The following is a 26,649-nucleotide window of genomic DNA, read 5'->3' as shown; positions in this document are numbered from 1 at the left end:
AATTGTGGGTAGTAAGCCCCCACCCATGCTGTGTTTTGTTTTTAAATTCTCTGTCATTTAACCTTTTTTGCTTCTGCCTAGCAGGTTCCATTCTTCCAACTCCTTTCCTGCCTGTTCCATTTCCTTGAGTTCACTGTTGGATGTTTTATTTCACCGTTTAGTGTTTGGTATTTCATCTCATGTTTGGTATTTCATGACTGATCTGTTGTCATTAGAATTGCTGTCTTTCCCCCCCAACAGGGGTCCTGTGACTTTTACTGTTGCCTGACAGGCAGATATTCAACATGTGAAGCTTTCCTGATCATAGCACCTATATTGCTGGAAGGGCTTTCTCTGTTGAATCGCTTACTGGTTTGTAGCTCTTAATAGCACAAGAGTCCAGAAAGTGGTGGCATTTTTTGTTCTCAGTTTCCCCCAGTCTCCCTTCCCATTATGACCTTCCCAGCTTCTCAGTTGCAAGATGCATAGATCTTGTTATTTCAGTCCCCTTAAACAGGAGGCCTCTGTTCCTACAGTTCTTATCACCCTGGTGGGTACGCAACTGTCAGTAGGAAGACACAGACTCCAATATGTTACTGATATGAATTAAGTGGTTTTATTGGAAGGCAGCATTGGATAGTACAGTACAAAAACAAACTGCAAACTGAATCAGATACATGATACATAAATACATATGAAGAGGCAAGGATACCAAACCATCAGAAAGACGTACATGGCTACAGCAAAAAATATGGGATACGTAAACACTCAGTAACGAAACATGAACAAATAAAACATGAGTCTACAATACAGTTCTATGCCACAGTAGAGAACACACTAGGCAGCAAAGAGAACAATATACTAGATATCGTAACAAAATATACCATATTTACCATATAACTATGGACCACAAAATGGCGAGCCCCACAATTGGTTTTGTGTCCAGCTGAAACCTGACAAGAAGAAATGTGAAATTAATGAGTGGGAGAGAGAGAACCTCTGGCCATGTGCAGAGCATGCTTCCATTACTTCCTCCCCCCAGCAGTGTGTACTGTTATGTTCAGCAGCAAAACAAACTGGCTAGGGTCACCGTGTGGGGAAGGGATTTGCCAGGAAGGGGAATATAATTAACTTTGCCCCTACTTGCTGGATGTCTGTTGGAATATGCAAATGTACCCACTTCAGTCATGTAAGAGTTAATGTGTTGTTTGTGTTCACAAATAGTTAGTTAGCCGTGACCAATTAGAAACCGTGTAGAACAGGGGTGTCAAACATGTGGCCCGGGGGCCAAATCAGGCCCCCGGAGGGCTTCCATCAGGTCCGCAGTGGAATTGGCCATGTCCTGCTTCCAGTTCTGCTGCTGCTGCATCATAGCTTGCTTCACCAGACTCTCAATCGCTCAGCCATTTTATGTTTTAACCTAGGTCCTAGACTCAGAACTCTGAGCATGAGATTTCTGTGGTGAATGTCAATAAATCAAAAGTAGGTTTGCATCTTACAGAGCTAATGTTTTAAGCATGTTTTTATTTTAAGTTAAAAAAATCTTTGTGTTTATATCTCCACTACCTGGCATTACATTTTATGACACACATGGCCCGGCCCAACAAGGTCTCATTTATGTCAGATCTGGCCCTCAAATGAGTTCGACACCCCTGGTGTAGAAGTTCCCTCTAGAGAAGTATGAGGTAGTATTCTAAATAAGGATATCTAAGTTTCTTTATTGGTCAAACAGTTTTACTTGGGTAATATTGCATGCTTTTGGTCATGTAGGCAGTTTTGGGGAACTTTCTTTTTCTTTGTTCTACAGATCAGAAAGGTTTTAGCCAAAATGGCATATAGATCAGGTGAAGATAGTTAGACCAGGGGTGTCGAACTCATTTGTTATGAGGGCCGGATCTGACATAAATGAGAACTTGTTGGGCTGGGCGATGTGTATCATAAAATGTAATGCCAGGTAGCGGAGATATAAACTTTATAAAGGACACAGACAAACACAATTAAAGATTTTTTAAACTTTAAATAAAGCTTGCTTAAAACACTAGCACTCTTGCAATATTTTGTCTATTTAACAGTCTCTGATAACTGACGCCTCTTGCTTTGAATTATTGCATCAAAATGTCTGTGCTGTAGCAATCTTGAGTATGCTGTTCAGGTGTGTATCTGTAAGCCGCAAACCTACTTTTGATTTATTGACATTCATTACAGAAATCTCAGTGTTCTGAGTCCAGGACCCAGGGGAAAATATGAAATGGCTGGGCATTGCAAGCTTTTGTACATAAGTTGCTTCATGTGCTGGTTAAGAACACGATAAGGCATCCTGACACAGACTGAGGGCTGTTTGTTTGTCTACAAAACTATAGTCTTCCCCAGAGAAATAACTACAACTTCCTACAAAGAAAATCTGCCGGGTGAACTTGGTCTGGAGACACACTATCAGTCTGATCCATATCTCACTGGCTTGTTGTTATTCCTCCTCTAAAATATTTCACATTGCTTTCTTACTGATTGCTTTCTTACTGAGAAAGACTGGATCATGAAGGCATGAATACAGTGAAAAGAGGGAGGGAACCCAGTTGCACCCAGAAGAGCCCTGGCATAAGGAGCCCAACAAAACACACTAACACAGCATAAGGAGCCCAGCAAAATACACACACACACTGTAGCAAGGAACACAAAAGCTCATACCTTGAACAAAACTGTGTTGCTCTTAAAGGTGCCTGGTATTTCTTCTGTGTGACTGAGGCAGCCCAGCAAAGCAATTTCTCCCTCGTTCCCTCCTTTCACGGAGGAGCCTCAGCCAGTGGAAGGAAAGAAAGGCTTCCCTTTGTCTCCTGTATATGATTGAGGCAGCCTGGCTAGGCTGGTTCCCTCCCTTCCCCCAGGAGGAGGATGGGGAGGAGCCTCAGCCCATGCTTTACCAGACTCTCTCAATCACACAGGAGAGGCTTGCCTATCTATGTCTCCTGTGCAATTGAGAGAGGCTGGTAAAGCAAGCTGCAATGTAGCAGCAGCAGCAACGGAACTGGACAAAGAAGCAGGAAACAGCCAGGGCCTTGCGTGTCGGCTTGTGGCCCTCCAAGGGCCTGACGTGGCCCACAGGCCGCATGTTTAACACCCCTGAGTAAGACTGATCTTTATTTCTTGTCAATTCCAAACCCTTCCTTCTTTTATTTCTTAGTAAAGTTTTCTTTTTAATCAAACACACATGACTATGTGCTGCTTTTATTCCGCTGTGCATTTTTAGTGTTTTGCTAATTTTTTCCAACATAAATGGTTATGGGGACCACCTTGTTTCCACTGTGTATCCCAGAAAGCAGCATTCTGTTTGTTCGTCTTTTAGCAGGCGGCAGGCAGGCAGGCAGAGAGGGGGGGGGAGGGAGAGGGGGGGAGAGGGAGATGCTTTTTTGAAAGGATTTGTTTTGGGTGCAGATTTTTCTAAACTCTTCCGGCTTGAGAGGACTTTCCACTGCAGCTTGCCTCATTTGCAAGACTCAGGGTTCTGCTTCTCTTTGTTTGTATATGCCTAGAAAAAGGAAATCTGCAATTCCAAAGCAAAAGAAGTCATTGAATCACCAGCCTCCCTCAGTAAGCATGTCTTCAGAAGCAAATGACAGGACTCTGATACAAACCGTAAGTGAAATAGCAATCCAAAATCCTCCCCTCCTTATTCCAAATCCTGAAACTGACTGACCACTCTATTTAATTTGGAAATAAAGAGTTCTGTGTACTTTGAAAGCTCAACAAATCTTAAATGTTATTGAATCAGAACCCTTGGAGGAGGAATGGGAAAGAGATTTGATACAGATGATGCGAGGGCACAATGCATCATCTTAAATTCAGTAGGAGATAAAGAATTACCTCTTGTGTTGAATCGTGGAACTACTAAGGAAATATGGCAGAAGATGCAACAAAAGTATGCTTTAAGGACAGTGAAGCAGACTTTGTTTTAAAGATGGAGGTTTTATAACTCTAAGCTCCATGAAGGGGGAGGACATGTCTACTCATCTAGGTGCAAGTGGAGGAGTGGGGAATCAAACCCAGTTCTCCCAGATTAGAGTCCGCACACCTAACCCCTACACCAAATTGGCTCTCTAATGAAACAGAGTATTGCAGCAAGGAGTTCCAAAGGTTCCTGGAGGAGGAAGGAACAGAATGGCACTGTTGAAAGGCTTAACAGAAGCCTGCTATAGATGGCATGCTGCCTATTCCTACGCTGGCTTGCCTGTCCCCTGCTGGGCAGAAGTAGTAAATACAACTGCTTACCGGCATAACAGAATTCCTCAAAGGTCACTGGGAAAACACCATTTGAACTGTGGTTTGGAAAGAAGCCAGTCCTAAAGCATTTAAAGGCATTTGGCACAAAGGCATATGCACATATTCCTAGGGAAAGTTTTTTTTTGAAAGAGAGGGAAAAAAAGACACCAGAGCTGAATTGGGAATCCTTGCTGGGTATGCTCAAAGTGCAAGAGGATATAGAATTTAAAGTATGTAAAGTGGTGCACACTGATAAAAGCAGTGTACTCCAAGCTTCTGAGCATATAGAGTCCACAGTGCAAAGCAGCCAGGAATTTGATGAAGTTTCTTTTACTGATATGGCCAATTAGCTACCTGCCAGAGCTGCCATTCAACAACAGACCCCTCAATCAGAAGGGGAGGCAGGGGAAACTGGGCCAGAAGAGACACAGACTGCTGTGAAATACAAAGAAGCAATTTAGGAGTACTACCACTGAGGTTTTCTCTTCATGCAAATGTGCAGTCTGTAAATGAACCCTCAAGCTGGAAAGAAATTATTGACCTACGTGCACATGAAAGAAACAAATGGGTGGATGCAGCCAATGAAGAGTTTGAGTCCTTGCAGAGTAATCAAACATGGACACTAACTAAGTTACCTCCTGGAAGAAAAGCTATTGGATGCAAATGGATGTTCAAGGTGTAACACAGTACTGATGGCAGTGTGGAAAAGTACAAAGCATGTTTGGTGGCAAGAGGGTTTACAAAAAAAGCTGGGACTGATTTTTCTGAAACTTTTGTTTCTCCATCAGGACTCTTCTACGTATAGCAGCATCAAGAGGGATGCATGTTGATTGTCTGAGGAAATTTAGGTTTTCAAGAAAAAGGAAAAGAGAATCTTGTATGCAAACTTCAAAAGAGCATCTGTGGACATAAACAAAGTTGCCAGAGCTTGGAATGAAGTTAACTTTATGTTGTTGACGGCTTTCATGGCTGGAGTTCATTAGTTGTTGTAGATTTTCCGGGCTGTATGGCTGTGGTCTTGGCATTGTAGGACCTGACATTTTGCCAGCAGCTGTGACTGGCATCCTCAGAGGTATAACACAGAAAGATGGAGTACTCTCTGTGTCAACGTGAGAAGAAAAATGGTAGGCAGGTAGATATAAATTACCTGCCTACCATTTTTCTTCTCACCTTGACACAGAGAGTACTCCATCTTTCTGTGTTATACCTCTATAAGGATGCCAGTCACAGCCGCTGGTGAAACATCAGGTCCTACAATGCCAAGACCATGGCCATACAGCCTGGAAAATCTACAACAACTAAAAGTTAACTTTGCTACTGCAATGTCAAGGCTTTCAACAAGGAAAGACCAAACCCTGTCTATTCTCAAAGCTTAAAAATGAACATCAGTATGTTCTCACTTATGTTGATGACCTGATTTTATGCTGCCAAAACAAGGACGATGTGGAAGAAACTGCTGAGGACTTAAACAAAAAAGTGTAAGTAGAACCTTTGGGAGAAGTGAAGCACTATCTTGAAATACAAATGGGAAAGGCCTGAAAACGGAAGCTTTTTTCTGAACCAAAAACACAAAATTCTAGACCTTCCTGAATCCTTGGGCCTAAAAGATGCTAAAAGAGTTAGTACTCCGCTTGAACCAGCTTCCCCCAACCTTAAGGATGGAGTACTGCTTGAGAGCAACCAATAATACAGAGAAGTAACTGGCAAACTTCTGTACTTCAGCACAGTGTACAGACCTGACATACCTGTAGCTGCTGGAACCCTGCGCAGAAATTTCACCAAATCATTATGACTGGAACGTAGTAAGGAGACTGGCTACATATCTCAAGGGAACAGCTGACCTGAAACTAAAGATCTCAGTTTGTGGCAATGCAAGACTGATTGGATACATGGATGCTGACTGGGGTGAAGACAAATTTGACTGCAAATCAACTGTTCTTCTGTGGAAACAGTCTGATTAGCTGGACTAGTCAAAAGCAAACACTAGTTGCAAGATCAACAACTGACGCTGAATACATATCTGTCTCAAATGCCTGGAGTGAACTTCAATGGATCATCTGTCTACTGAAAGACTTTGGTGTTAATGAGCCTAAACCAATAACCTTGTTTGAATACAATCAAGCCTGCATAGCCTTATCAAAGAGTGAAAGCATCGAGGCAAGAAGCAAGCACATCGCTGTCAAATATCCTTCTGTGAGAGAGATGCAACAACAAAGACTGATTGAACTCAAGTATTGTCCTTCAGAATAGATGATTGCTGACATCCTCACCAAGCCTTTTTCAAAGGGAAGTTCGAACAGCTGTGCAAAAAACTGAGCCTTCATAAGTTCAGTGTGTGACACTTGAGAATATGCAACTTCAGTCATGAAAGAGTTAATCTGTTGCTTGTGTTTATAAATAGTAATTAGTTAGCATTGACCAATTAGAGACTGTGTAGAAGTTTCCGCTAGAGAAGTAAGAGGTAGTATTCTAAACAAGGGGATCTAAGTTTATCTATTGGTTAAACAGTTTTATTGGGGTTATTGCATGCTTTTGGTCACGTAGGCGGTTTTGGGGAACTTTCTGTTTCTTTATTGATCAGAAGGATTTTAGCCAACATGGCATTTATATCAGGAGAAGATAGACTCTTTGATCTTTATTTCTTTTCAATTCCAATATACCCTTCCCTCTTTTATCTCTTAGTAAAGTTTTCTTTTTAATTAAACACACATGACTATGTGCTGCTTTTATTCTGCTGTGCATTTTTAGTGCTCTGCTAATTTTTTTCCAACAATGTCCCCTGCAACTGGCCCCTGATGTGGTTTGCACAAAGTATCTGCTAAATCGAGTGAGGACCAAACTACGTGTTATGTTATGATGCCACTGCAAAGTGGATGTTTTTGTGGACAATAAGTGCATGAGTTCTATGTCTATACATCCCAGTTTTGTGTGAAGCGAAAATCCCGCTTGTGGAGATTCAAGTGTTCATGGTACAGGAACAGGGTCTCCTGTCTCTCCATGGGGGAGGTATATGAACTTTCACTTTCCCTAAAACCTGTAAGTGTGCACAGAGTCACACAAGCCCATTTTTTGCTGCTTCTGGGTAAAGTGCAAAACAATTATTTTGTAAGCAAAGGATGAATCTGCCAGCCTTGTATCACAGCCCACAGTGTGCTTCAGAACCTCTTTATTTTTACATTCCCAGGCAGGCAGAGTAAGTAGGAGTGTTATCACATTCCCAGTGGGCCCACACACATGGATGGTTGGTTGTGTTGGGCTTATCAGGGGAGGGGCTACAGTTCAGTGGTAGATCATCTGCTTTGCATGCAAAGATCCTAAGTTCAGTTTCCAGCATCTCCAGTTAAAAGGATCAGGTGATGTGATCCATCTGAAACTCTAGAAAGCTGCTGCCAGTCAAAGTAGACAATTCTGACCTTGATAGACAACGGCTGCGGGCACACGGGCAGGAATATGCGGGGGGGAAGCGTGGCTGTTTGCCCCGGGGCAAAATAACGTGCGGTTGCGCCAGCAGACGTACCGTGGAGGTCCCATGGAGATCCTGTGGTAGGGGGGAGGTGCCGAGCACACCACAATCCTGCACCGCGGCAAAGAAATGGTGTGGCAAACGGGTGTTTTTTTCTCCGGACACCAAAGTGTGTGCTTGCCCTAATGGGTGCTCGTGCGCATCCCATGGACAGTTGAAAAAAAACCACCTTTATACGAGGGGGCATGGGCGGGCGCCGGAACTACCACTGGAAACGCGATCAGACGCCCGCCCTTGCCCCACGGTTACCGGAAACTAGTACCTCCGAGGTACTAGTTTTTAACCGCGCATCTTCGGCGGGAAGCCTCGGGTTTGCCACGGGAGCTCTACGCTTCCCAGATGTGGCAGTGAGATCGCGCCCGGAAAATCAGCCTATCTTCCGTCTCTCTAGCGTGCCTAATGCTCCATGTGACCGCAGCCTACAATCAGTATAAAGCAGCTTCATGTGTTGATGGGTCCCAGATCATGTGAGCCTGGCTTAAAAACAGAGAAATCTCCAACTCCTCATCTCTCCTTTTCTTTTGATTCCTCGGTTGATGGCTCTATATTTCTCTGCAGCTGTCTGTCGATCCGGCTAAGGTCCTGAGTCTTGTGTGATTGGATACAGAGACTCTTGATGAATGCCTAGGAATGAATAGCTCATTTGGGCAGACCTTGCTCGGCACAGGTCGCTTTCTCAGCAGAGCAGTATCTGCATCTCATAATTTACCCTGACATTCCAGTTCCCAACTTCCTCCTACGTTCTCCCTTTATGTGCTATGAATAGCAAGAAAATGTGGTTCTGCTGGAAATTAAGGCCATGGCCCATGTGGCTTATGTTCAGGGCATCGTACATGCAGAGTTGCCCAGGGTGGCCAGCTGGAACAGAGGGCAAGGTTCCTGGGACCTTCGACATCAGCACAGTTGTTTGGCAGGTAGGCCTTGTCATTTCAGAATGTCAAAGGGGGAGAGAATAGCCACACCGGCCAGGATCCTCACAATGATGAGAGACGCCAATATTTATTCTTGTTCTTCTTTATTTTTACATTTTACACCCTGCCTGTCAGTGGTACTCTCAAGGCAACCAACAATAGAAATTAAACATTAGTCATCATGACCAATAGAATTGTTTTAAAAAGAACATGGAATACCAACAACGAATAAAACACCACAAAATTAAACAATCAACCCCCCCCCACACACAAGTAAGGGCTAAATACTTAAAAGTGACCAGTGCCCCCCAACTCATACTCAAGTCAAAACCTGCAAGCATATTCCAAATGGAAAAATAGCCAGCTGAAATGTCCCTCAAAAATAGTATTTACATGTCTTGGAAAGGTAAATATTCTACAGAGCCAGTGGTGTGCGGTGGGGAGACCCCGGTTAAAACCCCTGCGAAGCTAACAAATGAACACAATACACAATTGTGAGGGTGGGGCTGGACTAAGACATGCTGAGGACTGAAGCTGTGTCAAATTCCCCCGCATAGCATTATCCCCACTCAAAAGGAAAATTTAGTAATTTTGCGGTTTGTTCATTTTTAATTGCAGTTTCCTACTAATCTGAGGTCCTAAATTGTCACTTACTTAGCTTTTGTATACATCCAGCTCTGTGTGAGGATAATATAGGACAAACTCCCCAAGCTCCTTGGATGAGGGTTGGTTTGCAGATGAGGTAAACAAGGTACATCCTCCTTTACATGGTGCTGGGTTTCATATCCTGCAAATGCTGTGCTCTGGATCATGCTTGTTTTGTCAAAAGATTCACAGTACTGCCTGAAAGTAATTTAGCATTTGAATTAGCATTTCTTTGTGCCAGATTGGGTGAGTTTAGGGGAAGACACAAGGGGGGAAGCAGATTGCCATTTTCTTTTCTGACAGAGGTCTTGTGCCTTCAGCCGCTGAGTGTGACAGGCAAGGGTTCAACAAAAGCAGCACTTCTCAGCATGGCTGTCCAGTGATGGGGAAAGCTGGACCTGTGGAATATTTTACAGCTGTTAAATAAACCAGGAAAGGAATAGTGTTGCCAGCTTTCAAACCCAACCCTGCACCTATGCCTTTAACAGCAGGTTGATATCTGGCAACTGGTTGGTAAGAAGTGATTTACTTCTCCTCCTTTTCTCCCCCATGGGGACCCAAAATGGCTTACAATATTTCTCCTCCATTTTATCATCACAGCAACCCTGTGAGGTTGGTTAGGCTGAAAGTAGGACTGGCCCAACTTCATCCAGCAAGTTTCCACGGCAAAGTGGGGATTTGAACCTGGGCCTACCAGATCCTAGTCCAAATCGCTACACGCTGCACCACGCTGGCTGTCAAACTACACTGAATTTCTGCTCACCATGCTGCAGTTCGGTGCGCAAGAGCTAGCCAGTTCACCTTTTTCCTGATCAGTTGGCAGGTCCTAAGAAGCGATACTCCTAAAAATAAGTAAACAAATATAGTTAATTATTTCAGTTGTTGGGGCTACTTAATTATTTTTCACTATTTATTAAATGTCAGTATTTACCTCAAATGAAACATTTGGGCATGTATTCACCACAGACTTAAAACTGCTTTAATTCTCCAGGGAACCATGTTAAACTGTAGTTGGGAGGTGGGGGTGGGGTGGGGGAAGCTGCAGCTATGGATCTCCAACTGAGCACTCAGCTCCTCCACCCAACTACAAGTTCCAGAATTCTTTGGGTAAGCCATGGAAGGGAAAATGTTATAAAAACTGCTGTTAAAAGTGTGGAGTGAATACATAGTTCTTATTTGTCTTCCTAAAATATAAGCTTTTTCTACCCTTCAAAAGTAATTGCACTATATTTCCCCCCACATCAATGAACAATTGTAGCAGGGACAATTTAAAGAGAATTCTAAATCTCCATGTGGGTAGCCGAGGTCAACATTCTAACCTTAACTGTGCTTGAACTTGATATTGCGGTAATAAAAGCAGCAATATTTTTTACTCCGAGATAGCTTTCATTTGATGTACAAAACAATGACTTTTATTTTATGGCATATAAAAGTGTGGCTGTATCACAGGCTATACAACTTGGCAAGTCATCTGGCAACCCCTCCCTTTCACATATTACGTTTTCAGGGGTATACTTATAATCTTTTAAACAGTATGCTTAAATAGGTCATGTAAAAATGCGACAATCAAGTGTTTGAAAGGCTGTTTTTCGTACAGGCATGTTCATCTGAAATTCATTGTGGATCCCTGTTTATATGGGATGACAGGCCCAGGGTTTTTGCCCTACAATGTGTGAAACAGTCCTCAGTATTAGGGTGGTAATTTGCAAATGGCAGTATTTTGCTACAGGGGGAAAAAAGAAATTTCTTCATCCCAACATTGTATTGGTGCAGGCACTTTTGTTGCTCAGAAAAACAGAAGCAGGCTGAGGGGCCTAATGTTGCATAGATTCAGTGGAAGGTGAAGAAGGAGTGAAGAGTTTCAAGGAGAACTGAGTGTATATGAAGGGAGAACTGGTGTGGCAGATACCGGGAAATGGGCAGCATTTTTTAAAACTGTTTTAGAACTGCTGGAGAATTCACTTGGGCAGGGGATGGATCAGGTCTGTATTGCAGGTTCCCTCTAAGCTGAGTTCGTGTGAGCTAGCCCACAGTTTTTTAGCCTCTGGCTCACACATTTTTGTCTTAGCTCAGGAAAGATGGTTCCAGAGCAAACAAATGTATGCATTAGCCAAATCACCTGCTCACAACTTTAATGCCAGTAGCTCAGAAAGTAGAATTTTTGCTCACAAAGCTCCACAGCTTAGAGGGAGCATTGCAGGTAACTGATCACTGGCAACAAGGCCTGTACCTTTCTGCCTAATACCACCCTGTGATGGATTGCACAGAAAAGCAGGCTTTTTAAAATGCTGCTTGTATCAGAGTCAGGGAGTGCAAGCATTAATCTACCCAGGAGATAAGAACTTATGTGATTGGCTGCTCTACTCGCTCTCTGATTGGCCAACATCTGCTGAGAGAGGAAATAAAACAGCTGATCCAGTGGGAAAAGGGGTCTTTCACAATTTGGTATTTGAAATCTAACGTCTGGATCAGTAGCCAGAGGGTTTGGCTTCTGAGGGAAGAGACATTTGGGAGTCAGTGTTTTCTGACAGGTCCGAAAAATACTTCTACAGAGAGAAGAGAAAACCTTTTGTCTTATATTAAAACTGCTCTGAGGGAGAATTTAGATTCTCAGTCAGGAACGCTACAGAACAGCCTTATACAGACAAAAGATACTGTAGCAGGATTTAACAGAAGGTCTGGGTTGTTAGAGTGAACTCCCATAGAAGCCAAATAGTAAAATGAGGTATTGCTTCTTAGGGACAAGGAGAATAACTTCCTGCCAGTGAAAGGGGTTGGGAAGAGAACCCTGGTCTGTGATAAAGGGGAGAAGCTTAGACACCCCAGGAGTTAGTGAAAAGCTGTAATATCTACAGGAAAACCTAGAACTCTGAAGGAAGAAATCTAGAAACTTTAAACAAATGCTATCCTCCAGAAGAAACATTAATAAGAAATGTGTTAGTGCTGAAATATACTAAACAAAGTACCTCTCAAAGAATTAGAAAACCTTGAAACAAAACTACAAATATACTCTCAAATGTTCTAAAATTCAACTCTGTATATATTTGAAAGTTTTTACCTCAGCAATCTCAAAACCTTTTTTTAAATTGATATTTTATTAAGTGTGTGTATATATATATTTCCAGATATTTTTATGCATATCTTAACACTTCATTTTTCATATTCACCTCTTTCTAAGAATCAAATTAAACATTGAAAGCATATAAGTAATCTCTGTCCTCGTTATCTTATTCCCTTTCTTTACGTGCTTGCCCACACCGCCGTACAACTTCCTCTAATTCATGATCTAAACATTATTACATTCTTCTTTAAGTTATTCAAATCTTCTATACTTCTTTTGCTGGGTTCCCTCCGTACATCCTTATTTTATACTTATAGTCTGTCTTCTTCCATACCTATAATGGAATGTTGAACAGGGTTGCCTCCGAAACTGGGTGCTGCAGAGGGAGCCTCTGCAACAGGAGGAAACCCTCCTCCCTCTTATCAGAGGTCTTGGGGGGGCACACCCTTCCCCTCCTTGCTATGCCTTTGGCTTTAACTATTCCATTCCTATTGTCTATTTTCCATTATTATTCCCACTTATCCTATCTACTAACTCTAACTTACTCTATATATTAACATACTATCATACTAACTCTAACTTACTTTATGGATTACATTCTACCTCTCTGCTTCAAAACATAATATCACAGTTCAAACACTTCCATATTTGGTTACTGCCTCTACTAAATTTTTCCCTGTAATTTCATTATATGCAGTGAACGTTTTGTTTTCCAAATTAACCACGAGATGTCCGAGCGGCAACCATCTATGCTGAATTCCTTTGTCTCTGAGAATTTTTGCTGTTTCCTTAAGACATCTTCTTGTGATGATTGCCTCAGCTGGAATGTCAGGAACAGATACACAATCATGTCCTCCAGGCTCAGTCCCTGCTTGTCTCTTGCGATTCCAAAAAGTTTATTCTTTGTCTGGACCTGTTTAAATTCAATGATAATATCAGGGGAAGCATTTTCAGGAGCCTTTTTGGGGATATTTAGCCAGAAGGCAGAGCTGATGATCCCTTCAGAAGACACTGCTTCTCCTGCTCGTAGAAGAATCTGAGTCAGCCATTTGTTTAAAGCCGCAGTGAGATTTTCTTTTTCACCAGAGTTTACAGATACTCCACGGAGTTTAACCTTCTTTTCTTTCAGTTTTATTTCCTGGAGTATGATCTTATTCTTGGCCCATATCTCAAATTCCTTAAATTCTTTAATGTCGTCTGCATTCTTTTTTGCCGAGTGAAATGCTGATTCAGCTTTCCTCTCTGTTGTTTTCAACACTGCGGTGAGCTTGTCTAATTTCTTTTTTATAGGCTCAATTGTTTGTTTGAGCAGCCCAAATTCGTTTAACTGTCCAACCTCTCCACTCAGAGACTTTAAATCATTCTTGATTTCGTTCCTTATCTCTGTTAAGGCATACAATAACACAGTCTGTTTGCTTTGGTCAGGGTTACTCCCCCCTGCCGCCATTTCCTCTAACAGAGATTCCTCTAGGTCTGAATCATCTGTTTGTTCAAGATCAATATTACTCTTTTTGGGAGGTCTATAAGGAGGATTTTTAGTACCTTTTTTTGCTCTGGTCCTTCCCATAACTGGCATTGGTATTTGTTCCAAACTTGGCTGTATTTTCTGGAAGCAGAGCTCTAATTTTTCCGTGGGAATAGCAGGAGCTGGAAGAAATGTAGTTCAGCCACCACACCACCACCCCCAGTCTCAAAACCTTGACTATTCCTATTATATGTATATTCCATGCCTAATAAAATCGTTATTCTGTTTTTGTAACTTAATTTGCCTCAAGTGGCATTTCACAAGGATTTATAAATTAAAAACGGGACAGCTCTGGTGTTTCCCTCAAGTTCCTGTACTGGGTCTAAAGCCTAAAGCTATATCTAAACAAAGGATGGGACAGTTTCAAGTTTATATCAGTAGAGAAGAAATACAGCTACTGTAGGGCAACTCAGTCACTGAGGGGAACTGAAGATTTGGCAGGAAAAATCTGTCAGACAGTTGGGGAGATACAGGGGTCCATCATACACCCCTTCATCTGCCTAGCCCCATCCTGAATTCTTATTCTTGATTACACTGGAATGTGATAGAAGTAGATATTGCATTTGTACATACAGAGAAAAATATTTTGCAGCTATTTGTGCTTTTCAGGTATCATCTCCTACCCAGTTTAGGAATGCATGACAGATACAAATTAATGAATTGGATTATCAATAAAATTTGGTGACTCTGAGATTGACTGTTCCCATTGTTCTCATTGGCAGTTTGGCAGACAATGTTCCCTCAATCTAAAGGTCAAACCACACATCACAATGTACACAAGTTGCAACCATATTGCCGCTGCAAATTCTTAGTGTGAACTCCATTTAAAAGCACTCTGGGGGCCTGATTCAGATGGTACCATTTAGATTCAGGAAAACAGTGCAGGGGGAAAGAAGGCACCCCCCCTCCCCCTGCCCTTTAGTTCCACTCTGAATTGGGTCCCTGTGGAACGTCTAATGGAGTTCCCAGTGGAAACACACAGCCACAATATGACTCATATGTTGTGGTACATTGGCTGTGGTCACACACACTGTATAACCCACTTTCAGTTCACTTTCCAGCTGGATTTTACTGTGTGAACTGGCAAAATCCAGTTGGAATGTGCATTGAAAATGGATAATTTAGTGTTTGTGACTGCAACCATATTTTGGCCCTAAGACACGGGCTACATTCATGGAGACATCAGAAGTATTCAGGCCCTTCCACACCAGATAAAGATCTCAAATGTGTGCACATGACTGTCTTAGAAGGCACCTTTGATTACCAAAGAAAGATTGCAAACAAGGAGGTATTATGCCTCTCACTCTAAACTTAAAGCATGAGGTTTCCGTTACAACTGCTTTGAGTGCCACAAAGAAAATAAGGCACAAGAATTAATTAACGGAGGAGTGTGCAAGTTCCCTCTTTGCGTATATGAACAAGGCTCTGATTAGGAATGGGAGGGATCAGCAGCAGCAATCTAAGGAAGCTGTGAGCTACATAAAGGTGTGGGAGCTTGCACTTGCATGGTGTAGTGGTTAGGGTATTGGAGTAGAATCTAGGATGCCAGGGTTCAAAGCTCGACACTGCCATGAAGCTAGCTGAGTGTCCTTCAGTCAGTCACCATCTCTTAGCCTAATCTACTGCACAGTTGTGGTGAGGATCAGGGGTCTTTTCATAGAAAAAGAGGTGCAGGAGCTCATTAGCATAACTCATTAGCATATGCCACACACCCTGAAATCACCGGAAGTGTGTCAGAAGGCAACACCCACCGCTCAGGCTCCATTGGACTGCTTTGGATTGGTAGACATGGGGGGGGGGAGAGATGCAGATTCTCCCTCACAGAGGAGGGACATCTTGCACCTGAATAAAAACCTGGTCTTAAAGATGCCACTGGACTGCTTTGGATTGGTAGACATGGGGGGGGGGAGATGTAGATTCTCCCTCACATACTCTGGCCTGCAGGAGCAAAGGTAAAATGGATTATATAAACCACTGGGTTCCCACTGAGGAAAAAGGTTGGGGTCTAAATCAGAGGTGTTGAACTCATTTGTTACAAGGGCCGGATCTGACACAAATGTGACTATGCCAGGCCTTAAACATAATGCCAGGTATCGGAGAAATAAACTTTATAAAGGACAGCAACTGGTAAGATCCAAGTTGGTGTGTCCTCACTGCAAGGCCCCATGCCGGGGGGGGGGGTGCAGAAGAAAATCTGCCTGTGAGGACTGGAGAGCCAGCAGTCCCACTGCCAGTGCTGTGAGCCTGGGCCCCAGGGTAAAAACATGTGAGCTCCCCCTGCCCCTGAACCACCTGGGAGGACAAGTTGAACTAACCCCCCCCTGCAGAAGCGGGGTGGTGGTGGCCCAAGTCCAAGACCACGTACATGGCAAGACCCAGGCCAAGCAAAGCTTGATAAGATGGAGACGTCCATGCGGCAATGGCTTCCTCCAACCAGGACCACCAGGCGATCCGTGGTGGGGTGATGCTAGGAGTTCAAGCCAGAGATTGTTGGTAAGCCACACCATCCCCGTGTGGCCACAGCCACTCCAGGCCAAGGGCTACCAGATCATCTGATGGGGGAGTGGGCACGGTGCACACAAGGCCACGTGTGGCAGAGCCCCCGGGCCACACAGTGACCAGTATAAACTGAGATCACTGGCACTGCCCCCCTACAAAGCAGCAGTTGCCTATGGCTGAAGGCCACTTGGTTGTCTATGGGGGTGGGAGGCTCCCAATATGTGGAAGAAACTGCCAAAGAACATCCCGCAATGGACCAAAACACAGCCGTGGCATTGGGGGGGGGGGTCGCGTGAATATGGCACTGGCTGCCAGCAGGCCCCAGCAAAGGATCATTTATATTTTACTTTCCCCCCCCCCCCCGAGTGCAAATACTGATCCCTGTGGCCATCCAGGACAGCACTGCTGGAGCTGCAGGCCAAGCAGAGAGGTGTGCGACCTTGCCTTGGAACACCCAGCTGGCATGAATGTGGCTGCGGTGGCTCCCAAATTACGAGTGAGGCTGCCACTGAAGCAAAGCAGTTCTGCTTGACTGCTGCAGACAAGGTTGTTCTGCCATGCTGAGGCCACAATCGGAGTGGCTCTGCCCACTCCCCCCTCCCCAAGCAGCCACGTGATCTCTCCCTCACAACAGTCGCTCGCAGGCCGGATAAGAACCCTGGTCGGGCTGGTTCCAGCCCCTGAGCCTTATGTTTGACACTCCTGGTAAATGATGTAACCTACTAACACACAGGAAAAGTAAAAAGAGAAAAACAGTAAGTGGAATACTCTTGATAAGTTAAAACACTTTACACATTATGTTTTGAAGTGTACTTCTAAGGGCCACCTATATGCTGCCACATTTGATATGTTATCTTGGGGGCCTCTGGCCTGACTTATAAAAAGTCACACATCATGCTGATGGGAACTAATTTCCCAAGTGTGTGAGGCCTGATTCAGGACTGGCATTGGGAGGGGAGGGGGGAGATTCAGCCTTATCCCCTATGCCAAACGGCCAAGGGGGGCAGTAAACACAGTGGTGGCCACCATTGCACCCATGTGCTCCATGTTGGGGATCACTGCTATGGGCTTTCAAATGACACTTTGGTACCATTGGGAACATGATCCTAACATAGACTAATTTGAAGAGCTGCTAGTTGCCATATGAAGGGTCTGGGTAAAAGTCGAATCTAAATGGATCCTCATGAATTCATATGATTTTTACATTAAAACGAAATAAAACCATGTTTTGGTAGAATGGTGTCGCCACGGAGCTGTGGACATATGATTTCTGTGGTGCATTCTGTGGCCATGGACAAGGCATATTATTTGATGGCGATGTTGGGGTGACACAATGCAAAAATCATAAGGATCCATGAGGATCCGTGCTTCAGAACCATGTTTTTGCAGCATGGTGTTGCCACAGAGCCGTGGCACCATGATTTCTGTGGTGCAGGCTGTGGCCATGGACAGGTTATGGGATTTCATGGTATGTTTGGGGTGTCCCAACACAAGAAACCCAAGAATCCATGAGGATCTATGCTTCAGAATCATGTTTTTACAGAATGGTGTCAGCACGAAGCCGTGGATCTGTGATTTTTGTGGTGCAAGCTGTGGCCATGGGTGTGTTATGTGATTTGATGATGTGCTTGGGGTGACCCAACTGAAAAACCCTGAGGATCCATAAGGATCTGTGCTTTGAAACCATGTTTTTGCAGTTTTGTGGTGCCACGAATTCATGGGGGCATGATTATTGGAGTGCTGCCTATAGACTAAGACATGGTCTGCAATATGATGGTGGTTTTATTTCATTTCAGGGTAAAAATCATATGAATTCATGAGGCTCCGTGCTTCGGAATCATGTTTTTGCGGTGTTGTGGTGCCACGAATCTGTGGATGCGTGATTTTTGTGGTGCCCCCTATAGACTAACAGATGGCCTACAATATGATGGTGGTTTTATTTTGTTTCAATGTAAAAATCATATGAATTCATGAGGATCCATGTAGATCCGACTTTTACCTTTTCCCCCATATGAAGTGAGGGTGGATTCTAATATGCAATTTCTCCATCAGGCAATATACATGCAGCTGTGAACTAGCACACGTGTGATGCCATGTTTTTGGTAGCCTTCAAGCAGGGGGCAGTAAAATATTTCTTTTCCTGTTTGCTTAAATAGCACCATTAATGTGCATAACAGAATAATAACTAAATGGCCTAGAGGAGCTCACATTTCTAAAGTTCAGCACAGGTGAGGCCATAGAGGGAAGAAAGGAGAATGGCGGGGAGGGTAAATGGGAAAGAATATCAGTCCAATTCCATATATTTAGGTTTCATTTCAGAAGGGAGTGATGATGCACATTCAACAGACTGCCTATTAGTAAACAGAAAGCTATTAGAGATTATGCCTAAACCCAAGTCTGTTAAAAGCCAGGGCGGTGTAGTGTTTAGACTGTAGGCCTAGGATCCGGGAGATCTGGGTCTGTATCTCATCTCTGCCATGGAAACTTGTGAGGTGCCCTGGGGCTCTTGGCCTAACCTACTTCAGGGGGCTGTTGTGAGGATAAAATGTTGTAAGGCAAATTTAAATTTAATTAGTATATATGTTTTTATAAGGCTGTAAATTGCTCAGAGCCTGCTTGCAGTGTGGGTGATTCATAAATTTAATGAAATAAATAAATAATTAAAATGGAGGAAAGGCAAATGACATAAGGCACTTTGGGTTCCCACAGGGTAGAAAGGTGAGGCATAAATTAAGTCAGTAAATAAATAAGGAATATCCTGGCAAAAAATCTTTGGAAGTGTTGAAAAAACATGCGTGGGGGCTCTAAGGGAAACAAGGCTCACCATCCTCCCTAACTACAATTCCCAGGAACCTTTGGGGGTGGGTAACCCACTTCAGTTTTCAAAGTGGTTTATGTGAAAAGTGTTGACATGTTCATGCTCTCCCTCCTTCTAGAAGCAAGAAAGCAGGGGGAGGGCATACAATCTGGGACATGCTCCCGACTGAATCTGCTGTAACCCCTTCCCTCCCGCAGTACGGAGCGCATCTGCCCATTTTCTCTTAGACGAGCCAGGAGAAGGTTGGGTGGAGGCTAGGTTTTCCGGAGCTGCTTGCTGACCACTTTCACGTCCTGAGCCCCGGAGCTAAAAGCACTTTACACCATAAAATGAAAGCATTCTCTTCCCTCTCCCTCCCCCAAGAGGTTAGGTCTGGAGGCCACGCGGCGCATACTTCACACTGAAAGGGTTATGAAATCTTCTATGATTTACGCTCTCTCCCATTCCTCTGTGCCCCTTCCCCACCGCCTCAAAACTCAGCGCGTTGCAGAGACAGGCCTTTTTCTACTCTTCAAATGCGGGAGAAATGTTCTGAGCCGTGTGAACAGAGAAGACCACGGTTTGACACTAAAACCCGCGAAGAATACGATCATGCTGCTTTTTTACAAAAAAAAAAAAAAAAGTCTGAAAATCTATTCCTCTAAGGCGTGATCTATCCGAACGGTCAGCCTCGGCCTATGCGTGTTTAAAGGTAAAGGTTCCCTTGCTCGAAAGCCAGTCGAATCCGACTCTAGGGTTGCGGTGCTCATCTCCGTTTCAAAGCCGAAGAGCCAGCGCTGTCCGAAGACGTTTCCGTGGTCATGTGGCCGGCATGACTAAACAGCAAGGCGCTCGGAACGCTGTTACCTTCCCACCAAAGTGGTACCTATTTATCTACTTGCAATTTCTTGCTTTCGAACTGCTAGGTTGGCAGGAGCTGGAACTAGAGACGGGAGCTCACTCCGTCATGCGGCACACTCTGGTCTCGAACTGCTGAACTACCAACCTTCCACAGCCTGCAGTTCAGCATCTTAACCACTTGAGTCACCGCAGCTCGAAAGTAAATCCCACTGAGTTCTAAGCAGAGCGTTCCCACGGAAATGAGAGCAGTAGACTCTGCCCTCGGGCACGTGGTACGGTTGCCATCCTGAGCAGACTTACTTGGGAGTAAGGCCCGGGGATTACTTCTGAGTAAGCACGCTACAGGATAGGCCTGTTGCGTGCCTCTTGGAAATCAAAGGGGGACTTACGTTTCTTTCCAAATGAAGCCGGCGGAGTAAGCTTGCAGTGGACTGTCGCCTTAAAAGTGCTGCAATTTGGCTGGGTAATAAAAACAGACGATCGTAACAACAGTGATTTCGTGGCCGAGGGTCTCTCGCTGCTTCCCAAGTTATTTCGCAGTCATTTCTGGTTCGGAGAGATGAGAAACAGCTTCCTCCAGCCCAATGACAAAGTCCCTCTATTTAAAGAAGGGGGAAAAGGAGGCGGGGAGCGAGGGAGCGCGCGCGCGGCTGTAGCCAAGATCGCGGGCCAAAACAAGCAGTTGCAGAGCGAGCACGTGGAGCGGGATTTCTTCCCTTCGGTTGGCTTTTGGCCCTGCCGAAGCGGCCGGGAGGGAGTGCTGTAAACAGAGGAGAGGGGCAGCTCCTGGCACTCGAGCTTAAACTGCCAGCACGTGGGGAATACTTCACACTTAACTTGGCTGGGGAGGCGGATCCTGAGGGTGTTTTACTCGGAAGTAAATTCCGACTGGATTTAGCGGGCATCTCCCCCCTCTTTTTTCACGACCGCCGCCTATATTAGAGCGCTCAAGGCGCTTTTCATATACTAGTTCGCAACAAACAATCCTATAAAATAGGTCAGTATTATGATTGTGCACATTGCAAAGGGGGGAGGCCACGCCACGTACATTTGACTTGGTCCTTGGGGCACACCTACGCCGCAGAAAATGATTTTTCTCCTGCCTTTCCTCTTCTCCATTTTTACAGCCAAAATAACCCTGCGAGGTCACTGAGGCTGAGAGAAAGAGAGAGTAAGACGCCGGTCCGAGGCCATCTAGCATGCTTCATTGAAACCTGAACTCAGGTCTCCCAGCCTCTGGCTTGGTACCTTAACCACGATATAATCCCGGCTTCATTTGGTTTAGGATCTCTGAAGGGAACACTAGAACAAAGTTTGAGTCCAGTGGCACCTTTAAGACCAACAAAATTCTATTCAAGGTGTGAGCTATGGTGTGCATGCGCACTTCCTCAGACACATAGAAATGAAAGTTTTCACTGAACAAAACACTGGAAGGCCATCGGAGGCCCTTGTCTGATCTGCAAGATCACCGGTTGTAGGCTACCTCGAGTTCCAAGGAAGAAAAGCAGGAAATAAATGGAACCAATCCATACATTAAACATTCCACTTTCTGGGGGGCGGGGGCGCTGGGAACTGTAGTTCTAAGAGGGCTGTGTGGGTGCTGGCCAAAAGAAGCACAGCACTTCCAGCGTCTCAAGATTCTGGGGCGGGTGTGTGTGTGTGGCCAGGATCCACAGCAAGCGCAATGGAATCCTGTGCAGTTTCGCCAGCCTAATTCTGCATAGGATTGCATTTTGCACTGATAAAATCCATTACATTTTCTTGCAGATCTGCTCCTCTATTCCTACCCCGACTATGGTGAGATTTTTTTGAACCAGAAGCTCCCTTAGGTCGCGTTTCGGGTTCTGAACCGTGACGCCCAACCCTGGTCTCTGTCCCTGCCGACGCTGTCTGAGTGGCGCTGCTATTCGGAGCAGACAAAATTCCCAGCTAAGAAGGCATCAGTGCTCTGGCTTCCAGTCTGTTAGTCAACTTCATGCGTTCACTACGGAGCAGAGAACATCTGGCTTTGTTGAACCTGCATTCTGCCTATCAGTCCAGCACGGCTCTAGTACAGGATCTAATATTGTGCCCCAACCCCTCCCCTGCATAGGTAGGAAATGGAGAGGCAGCCAAGCTTGCGGGGGGGGGGGGGGGGGTTGGGGGGCACCAGCGACCTCGGAACATCAAGAATGACTTTCCAGGCCACGTGAGTACTGACACCTTTAGGAGAAGATCTCCCTTTTCAGACATGGCTGGTGTTATTTTTTTTTGGGAACGAACTATATGTCCATACACATCCCCTCACTTCTCTTGCTTTAAAGCCTGTATGAGTATTTCAGATCACGGACTAGGAAACTCTGCATGGCAGTAAGAAGGCCGATCCTGTCTGCAACTGATTTCCTTCGGACTTCCTGCCCACTCCCGGTTTGGTCAAAAGAAGTCATTGCAACCTCGCCATTATTCGCTTTGAAATAGCCAGGTGGGCTGCTAGCTTCTTAAAGGGGACTTGGCCATAATTCTTTATTCACAAGACCCAGGGGAGGGAGACACTGAAATCCCAGGTGGGAAGGAGACCTCCAGGCTGAAAACTTTGGGCGTGTGCATTTCTCTTAGAAGTATTCTCTAAATGCCGGTACTTTTCTATAGAACACGCCAAGGAAGCCCCAATAGCTAGCTGCCGCGATCCGAGGCAAGCCTACCCCAATGACCTCGGTGGGATTTACTTCTGAGTAAACATGGATGGGATTAAACTGTAAAGACCGCTGAGTCAAGCGCCAGAGTAATGAACCTGGGACTTTAAAAGGGCTTCACTTTTTGTACACGCCCGGGGAAAGACTGTGTAGAAAGACATCGCCTCTGGAATGCAAGGTTGTTCAGACCCTCCCTTGCTGTGTCTCAGGCGTTGCTCCCGTTCACACAATCCTGGATATCCTCATGCCTGTTTACAGACGCTCTGAAAACACACGTATTTCCCCAGCTCTAACGTTCAAGGTGGGCGTGCGGGGGCGCGCACCCGCGGATGGGAAATGGCTCCCTGCCCATTCGCCCCTCTGTTTAGAAACCCCCTTCTGTATGCAACGCCACACCTTCATCTGCCTGCGCAGATAGACAAGCGGGACTACTCGTCATTGTTGCCGGTATTTTGCATTGTCAAATAATATAGAGGTAGTTTTCAGCTGGAGGCATACGAAGAGATATAGGGAGACCCACCACCGCTGTTATCACACTGTAGGGCCGGATCCTTTGCCTCTTTACTCAGAAGTCGCACCCACTGCAGGCCTTCTTCCCAGTTGAGTGTGGGGACACCCCCCTCCCCCCAATATACACATTCTCCCTCCGGGTGGGTGTGCGCCATTATTGGGAAGTCTCCTCTGCTCCCTCTCCTGGTGCATTGTAGTTGCTGGCTACACGCGTGACTTCCGAAGGTGCCAGTTTACCGGGAAGTTCTCCTGCGCTTGCGCGTTCCCCATTCACCCAACAAGCCTTGCTCGCCTGCAACTTCCCGGGGCATCGAGTCCCAAATCAGAAACTGCCTCCTCGCCCCCGGGGCCCCAGAGCCTGCCCCCCCCCCCCCGGGCCTCTTCGTGCCTTGCTATCAGCCGGAATCAGATCGCGGTTCCTGCCCAAATTATTGCCGAGTGACTTTTTTGTTTGCCAATTAACCCTTTCCTCCTCCTCCTCCAAGTCTCCCTCCAACCTTCTCCCTCAAGTTACAAAGGGCAGGGAAATAAAACGCCCGGCTTGGTGTAGACCTTGTTTATTCTAAGCTTTAAACACACAGAGAGAGTGAGAGTGAAAGTCACTTGTGCAAACCTGCAGACATGAGTGAAGAGGCCTGACGGATTCAAGATTGCCCCGTGAGCATCTAAGGCTCTCGCTCCGATCTGGCTCAGATTCTTCGGACAGTTTTTAGGGGGGGGGGGGGCCGGGGTGGCGTTCCAACAGTTTTTAGGGGGGGGGGGGGACGAGTTGCGCCTGAGGCTGCAGACCTATGCACAAATCCTGGAGAGTACAGTGGGTTGCACTCCCGAGGAAACGTGCACAGGATCGGGCCTGTAGCAGGGCCTCTTTGCTAGCAAGCAGGGGCGGATTAAGGCTCACTGGTACCCTAAACACGGACCAATCTTGGTGCCCTCCTCCTTTCCACACTGACCCAGTCCATTTTAGTTGTTGACCTGTCTGACCAGATATACAATGCAGGTTGCAGCAATACAAAAATTTATTCATATGATAACACAATATACTGTACAAACTAAGCTTTTCACCCTTTTCCCAACTTTGTGGTGTCCCTTTTGGCCCTGGTGTCCTAAGCACGTGCTTAGTCTGCTTAATGGTTAATCTGCCCCTGCTAGCAAGGTTCCAACTGTATCCGAGAAGAACCCTCCGGACGGCAGACGAAGTGTAGAGATGTGTGTTTGTGTCTACTGGGCTGGCTGCATGTTGGAGACGACAAGATCCTATTGAGACAGCCCTATTCCAGATACACACTAAAAGTATAGTTTCTGGTTTCTTGTTATTAGGCACACACACACACACACACCCCTTGGTACAGGAGTGAGTGACATTCTTAGGCCACGGAGGTGTGTGCCATTTTATGTCTCTCTCCCTCTCGGGTATTCTGGCCAGTTCTGCTGGCTACCCCAACCCGCCTTCCTCCTGTCCTAATGGATCCAATGCGAACAAGCAGAGACTGAAATCCCAAACTCAGCCCGTCCCGGACCTCCCCACCCCCCCATTGAAGCCCCAGGATTTTCTTCCCAGAAAGCATGTTTGGGGGTTTCCGCTTTTGCTGCCCCGCATGCCCCCTTCTTCTGGACAGACGTGGTGAGGAGTCTGCTGCTTATCCTGGGAGGTGACTTCCACCTGGCGTCGAAGTCAAGGCGCTCCAGCGCGAGGACTGCGCCCCCGTCCCCTCCCTCTTCTCGGCTCCGGCACATTCCCCGTCCCCTCCCCTCCCCTCCCCTCCCCCCTGCGCCCAGCACCTTCTCCGCGAGGGCGTCCCGCTCTCTACCCCCACCCTTTTTTATCACCCTGGCCAGCCTGTCTCTTCTCCACCTCTGGACCCATCTCTTTCCATTCTCTCATCGGGCTTAGCCCTCGCCTATACGTTCCGTATCTATTCGAGAATCTTTCCCATCTTATCTCCCTTCCTTCCGTCGTGTTTTGCCAGCAATCTTTTTCTTTGTCTCTGTCACCCGATCTGTCCATCCATCCATCAATTGATCTATCTGCACACGCACGCACGCGCGCGGGCACACACAATCACACGCAAACAGGAAGGTAAATCCAACCGGGGTGTCGTTTTTCACAAACCGACACCTCTCCCCTTGGGGAGCGCGCAAGCGGTGAGGGTGGGGTGGGGGGGGGGCTATCCTGGTAAGGTCACCTATATGTAAGCTTTTATGGGGATTGTTACTTCACTGGCCTGTGCAATCAGCAACTCCTCTTCTGCCCCACCTTTCATTTTAAAAACCTGATTTTGCACCTTTCGGAGACTTCCCCCCCCACACACACACAACCACCCCCACCCGGTCCTCCAAGCTGAAACCCGGAAAGACTCCAGCGTCTCTGGAGTCTAGGGGGAGCCCTTGGCATGCGGCTGGAGAGAGCGCGCCAGAGCCGCGCCGGGGAAACTGGCCAGCCGGCCGCTCTGCTTCCACTCCAGGGAAAAGCCTCCACAGTCCGACGCCTTCTTGGTCCTAATTCCTAGCCTCGGGGCGCACGCCAGCCAGGCTGTCCCTCTTGACTCAGAAGTACGTCCGTCCCCGGCGATTAAAAAACGCCGCTGGCTCCCCAGCGTAGGCGAGGGGCGCATTCTGCGCGGGTCTACTTGGAAGTCGGTCAGTCCCTCCCATGCCCAGTTCCAAGGGGGCTTAACCCCCCCCCCAACAGCCGCACCTCAGAAGCAGGTTCTTGATCTGCAGGCGCCGGCCGAGAGCCTGCTGTCGCTCTGCGCACGCTTGTCTCAAGCGGAGCGGGACTCGCTTCTGAACCAGCAGGCACAGACTTGCTCCAAGCAATTATGAAGAAGAACGGCGGTTGCAAGGTTGGAACTGCAACGGCCAACTTCGTTTCTCTCCCGCACCCCCCCCCCCAATACTCCTGGCGGTTCCTTTGCACTTTGCCCCCCCGCGAAAGTGGCCGCCGCCGGGAAGGGGGTTCCTCCAGCCCCCTCCCTTGTCCCCCCCCCCCCGGCTAACGTCATTATTGACAATCCCGCGTGGTGGTAAGAAGCCCCATCGCTTACAGTCCCGGCAAGGCGCTCCGTTTCCTCTCCCGAGATAGGTCGATGCCGAGAAAACTCTTCTGGCAGTTTCCTGGGGCCGCGGGCTCTCTTTCTCCCGCGCTGCACTGGTCGTGAGAAAGTACTTTTGACGAGCTCGCGCGTCTTCTGAGCGCGATCGGATCTGGCTGCGGGAGGTGCGAGTGTGTGCGCGCGTGAGAGGGGAGGACGCACCGAGGCAGCTGCGTGGTGGAAGGAGCGAGTGCCTTCGCCAAAGAGAGCGGCACAGTGGAAGTGCGCGTCTGAGTGTGAAGGATCGTGCGCAGACGTGCACGTGCCGGGTAGCCCGGCTCCTGCCCTCGGACCCGGGAAGCAAGTCCAGCGGGAAG

The 26,649-nt window shown here is 46.3% G+C and overlaps 1 long non-coding RNA gene across 2 annotated transcripts; it reads right to left on the bottom strand.

Annotated features, from left to right (window-relative positions):
- Window positions 1–686: 686 nt before the first annotated feature.
- Window positions 687–26,649, bottom strand: LOC107122405. Of its 2 annotated transcripts, XR_001482918.1 has the most exons (4): window positions 26,285–26,649; window positions 10,076–10,154; window positions 9,322–9,710; window positions 687–932 (listed from the first exon to the last, which is right to left on the bottom strand). It is a non-coding gene; the product is annotated as an uncharacterized LOC107122405 (long non-coding RNA). The 2 variants fall into 2 exon arrangements; XR_001482917.1 differs by lacking the exon at window positions 687–932 and having other exon boundaries at window positions 8,616–9,710.

Source organism: Gekko japonicus, unplaced genomic scaffold, assembly GCF_001447785.1.
Source record: "Gekko japonicus isolate JY-2015 unplaced genomic scaffold, Gekko_japonicus_V1.1 scaffold480, whole genome shotgun sequence".
In the NCBI taxonomy this organism is placed as follows: Eukaryota; Metazoa; Chordata; class Lepidosauria; order Squamata; family Gekkonidae; genus Gekko; species Gekko japonicus.
Note: the sequence above shows the minus strand (reverse complement) of the source record. Positions and strands in the feature narration are given on the sequence as shown.